The 4908-nt window shown below is 39.3% G+C and overlaps 1 long non-coding RNA gene across 1 annotated transcript; it reads right to left on the bottom strand.

Annotated features, from left to right (window-relative positions):
• Nucleotides 1-465: 465 nt before the first annotated feature.
• LOC125306446 lies at nucleotides 466-1582 on the bottom strand. The gene is made up of 3 exons (XR_007195567.1): nucleotides 1516-1582; nucleotides 998-1156; nucleotides 466-738 (listed from the first exon to the last, which is right to left on the bottom strand). It is a non-coding gene; the product is annotated as an uncharacterized LOC125306446 (long non-coding RNA).
• Nucleotides 1583-4908: the final 3326 nt, after the last annotated feature.

Genomic DNA, 4908 nt, shown 5'->3' with positions numbered 1-4908 from the left:
AAAAGGACCGAGGCGTCTGAATGCTTTTCGCCGCTCTAGTAGGATCCCACCGTTATATTAGGTCTTATCGATTTGTTTAGGCTAGGTTTAGTGTTCCAAGGATCAGGTTCCAAGGTGTTCGATCCCTGTATCAACAACACTCAATAACAGTTTATGTGATGTATTAATCACAAGAGCTAGTGGAGAAGTAGGCAACTAGCCCCGCTTGCTTGCGAGACTCGGTGGCTGCGCAGTCTGCAGCCGCTTCCTTATTTTTGAGTTGCCAGGTTTTACAAAAAAAAGTTTAAATTTAAAGTAATTGTTTATGTGTAGGGTGTCATTCATACACAATCTGACAACCTGGGAAATGTCAGTCTAACAGAAAAAAAATAATGGATCAGTGATTTTAAAATTAAGGTTGATGGTCATGCAAATTAGGCTACAGGAGATTTCCGGGAGAAATAACAAAACAGGAGGGCACCAGGAGATGACTGAACATTTATTTTAACACATTTATTCTAACACATAGAAAACTACAACACAAATAAAAAAATCCCTCCAAAATAGTCAGTCAGTCTAAAAGAAAATAGTCAGTCAGTTCAAAAGAAAAATAGTCAGTCAGTTAGTCAGTTCAGTCCAGTCAATTAATTCCTTTGCCACCCCCATTCCTGTCCCTGCTCAGCCGCAGCCAGTTTCTGACGGTCATTTCGGCATCAGCCTCAGTTGAATTTTGTTGAGCAGGATTTTTTAACACCGAACCTAAACAAACAAAAAAATAAAGCAACAGGGGGAAAAAATAAGACAGTAGCACAAAAGTCTATATCTTCGTTTGATTGTTTCTATAAGTACAATTCAGAAAAGTCAGAGCATTTTACAAAAAAAAAAAAAAACTTAAGACATTTGGTTGAGAATAATGTGAGGACAGTATATAAATATCGAGAACAACTGATATAAATACAGACACCACATATGTGTTGAATAGTGACAGAATGTTGCTTCAACACATTGTAGAACTTACTCAGGAGTACCTGATGAATAGGCCTGGATTTAAGGCCTGTCTTCTCTCCCCTACCGCACCAGTTGAGCTGGTTGATAGATCTTGATGAAAGATCTTTGTACATATTCTCCAGACCGTTTCCTTCAAGGTTTTGCCACCAGACAATGACAGTTTAGTTATCTGTAAAGTAAAAGATCAATTTGATTTAATTTCACAACCTGCTGTATTACATTGTCTTTGAAGCACTGCTCTCCCATGCCCACATCCATGGCTGAAGTGCCCTTGAGCAAAGCACCTAACCCCTCACTGCTTACCAAGTGCCACTGTAGCAGGCAGCTCACTGCTTTGGGTTAGTGTGTGCTTCACCTCACTGTGTGTTCACTGTGTGCTCTGTGTGTTTCACTAATCACGGATGGGATAAATACAGACCAAATTTCCCTCATGGGATCAAAAGAGTATCTATACTTTATATATAGGTGTCTTATCTGACGATAAATCAGGGCGTGTGTGCTTTAGAGATAGACACAGACAGGACATACCACTTTCTTCTTAAAGGTGCTATCGGTCCTAAGTTTGGCATCAAAAGTTTCCAGATCTTGCAGTGTAATGCGTGAGTGGGGAGCATGTTCAAATTAAAGTCAGCCGATTGGTGGAACAGAATTATTTTTTTGGAGTAATTTAATTACGTAATCCATTTTTAGCTGCAGTTCTCCGACCTGCTCCAAAAGGAGCCTTTCAACAGCTGGGGAAAGTACAGGAAGAAAATATACAACATTATACAAAAAAACAATTAACAAGCAATGATCATAATATAGTACTGTACTGACAACAGCAGAGAGAACCTGTCCAAAATACCTGTGCATCCAGCAGGAGCTGATCTGGGAAATCTTTGAGCTGTGGAAAACAGAAAAAATATAGGTGTTAACAAAAATACAATGTATGAAATGTGTTTTTTTTATAAAACTGTGTGTGAGAGAGAGAGAGACAGAGAGACTTCCTACCCAAATTAAAACCGAAACAGGCAGCCAGCAGTGACTACTCTGTCTCAGCCTCTAGCCTACCATAACACAGAGTAAAACGTATAGACACATAAAACACATCATACAATAAAATATGTCTTACTAGTTTGAGGGATCCTGTGTGGAAGGTCTGGACGGGATAGATGGGACACTTGAAACACAAAGATTAAAAAGGTTAAAACGAAGATTAATGATTCTTTCAGGTAATCAGTGTCAGATCATATTGGATTCAGTCAGAAGACGTATGAATGAGGGCAGCCTTTTTGCACTCTCTAAAGATACCTACTAGCTAGCCACCATGCTCTCGGGACAAACTAACTTGACAAACTAACTTGACTGTAATTTTAGACTAAGACAGCTAGTCTGATTGCAGGAGAACAGACTAGATGACTAGACTAGACTGGACAGGTCATGTAACCGCACTGAGTGTCTGTGTGTGACAGCTTTAATTGCTTACAAAGTTGCTTTACAGACTCTGTTCTGTGTCTGCGTGTTAATTAACTTACATTCAGGAGAGCACATCCCTTCATCATTGGGTGTCTCTTGCTGCCAATCATCTTGTGGCACTAGGAAATACAGAAAAAGGGCCCGTTACACAAATAACAGCATCACCCAGATCCAACTAACAGAGCTAAACGAGTGACCCAACACCCGTGGTTCTCAAACTTGTTCTGTCATTTTTGTCATTCTCCATTTTGAATAGGACTGTGCTGTGTATTTTGTGTGTGTGTGTGTGTGTGTGTGTGCCTGTGTCAGTGTGTTCTCCATCTGCATGCTAAATAGCTTACGTTCAGGAGAGCCCAGCCCTTCATTTTCGGCTTCCTGCTGCCAATTAACAGTTGTCACTATGAAATGATAAAATTAGATGGTGAAACTGCCAAACAGGAAGTAGGCTTTTTGCTCTCAAACTTTTCAAGTGTGCTTACAGCCACAAGTTTAAAGACCAAATACATCACATATTTAACGAAAACTTACATTCAGTAAGAAGGTCCTCATTCACTGATGTAATCACTTAAAAACACATTAATGTTGGTTACACACAGTTTGGTTTCAGCTTTCCTTGCATACTGGTGTTTTCTCCTGCTGACTGGCCTCGAATGGCCCAGATCATGCTTAATTTTAAAATCTGGCCCTAAACTATTTGCTATTGAATTGGTCTGAAATGTATACTTTTACTACCTCAGTCTGATAGATAGATAGATAGATAGATAGATAGATAGATACTTTATTAATCCCCAAGGGGAAATTCAAGATATTCTGGAGTAAGAAGTGCAGTATCATACATTACATGTAAAATATCTTACTATCGTTAGCTCTGGAAGAGGTTGGCGTGGAGGCTGCTGCAACAGTCCTTCGTTATTATCCAGTGTCACTAGAAAATACAGAAAAACTAAATTATTGGAGTGAACAGTAAGTCAACTTTATAACAATTAGATAAACTAATGTCAGTGGGCTGAGTAATTGCCACACATTTCTATCAGCAGCAACTCATCTTAACCCAGGTCAATATAACAGAGCTAACCCAGTGTCACTCCACATCAGTGGTTCTCAAACTTTTCCTGTCATTCCCCACTTTGCATAGAACTGTGCTGTGCTCTCTGTGTCTTTGTGTGTGAGTTTGCGAGTGTGTGTGTTAGTGTGTGTGTCAGTGTGTTTAAATAGCTTACAGTCAGGAAAGCCTCCAGTCCTCCAGTCCCGGCGCCTCTTCTTAAATATTAACTGCTGTCTCTTGGAAAGACAGAAAACCTTGGCTTACTGATCACACTACTAAACTCAAAAATCATAACTGGAACATCAAACTATGATGTGCGCTGTGGACCTGTGAAATACACTGTGGGCTTTTCTCAGTACAAAGTATGTTAAAGAACGGTCTCCCGTTTTTGAAAGTTTGAACTTGAAAAGTTAAGATCGGGAGTCCAGACTCTGGAGAACGCGAGGACACTGTACGCTCAATTTGCATTTTGAGACGGCAGCCTTCTTGCCAACAGCAGCCATTCTCTCTCTCGGATCAGCTCGACAGTCTAGTCATTTATTTACCTATTGCTTTATTGGTCTACCTAGTATTTCTGACATTTACAATAACATATATAATTCACCAGCTTGTTTAAGTTTGTTTTTTATTTTGAAAACATTCATTAAATATTAATAAGAATATATATTCACATGCCGATGGCAGGAACAACATTGAAAGTTTGTAGCCTAGTTGAAATGACAGTTGTGATTAACGTTAGTTGTGAAGCCTGTAGCTTAGCCTACTGTTAGTAGTAAATATTTCTCTGTGTGTGTCACGGCTGAGCTGACATGACGCATTGTGGAATATTCAATCCACCAAGTCACCTTGCCATCCTTGATAAAACCAACGATTCGAGAACACTTCTGGGAATGTTATGCGTTCTTGAATAAATGCAAACTTGTGATTTGGAACAGTACTTCGGCAGTGATTGATGATGTTTCATAACGGTTTTCAAGTTCACGAGAACACAAGTATAGAAAAGAAAGCATATTGAAAAACGCCCTGTGTCTGCTTGAGTTTAGAGACCTGATGCATTTTACTATAGAGGGGACACTTACTTTCACTATACGATGATGTGGGATGGGCTGGAGGAGTTAAACGAGGGGTGGGAGGGTGGGCCAGCTTTCTTCTCACTGACACTTCAAGAAGATTAAAAAAGGTCACAACAGAAAGATTAAAAGGCACCAACCATAAGACTTGCACCTTACGATATCTACATCTGATATTCGCTGTATGAGAAGTGCAGCATTATACACATAAAATCTTCTTACTAGGCTTGCTCCTTTGATGGAAACTTGTCATGGCCATTTAAAAAAACAAGGATTAAAACAAAAAAAATGTTTAAACACAAAGATTACAAATTCTTATCAGGCATAATTACAAGTATGACCATGTAATTA

The sequence above is a fragment of the Alosa alosa genome, chromosome 13, assembly GCF_017589495.1.
Source record: "Alosa alosa isolate M-15738 ecotype Scorff River chromosome 13, AALO_Geno_1.1, whole genome shotgun sequence".
NCBI lineage: Eukaryota > Metazoa > Chordata > Actinopteri > Clupeiformes > Clupeidae > Alosa > Alosa alosa.
The sequence above is the reverse complement of the archived record's forward strand: the minus strand, read 5'-3'. Positions and strand labels throughout refer to the sequence as shown.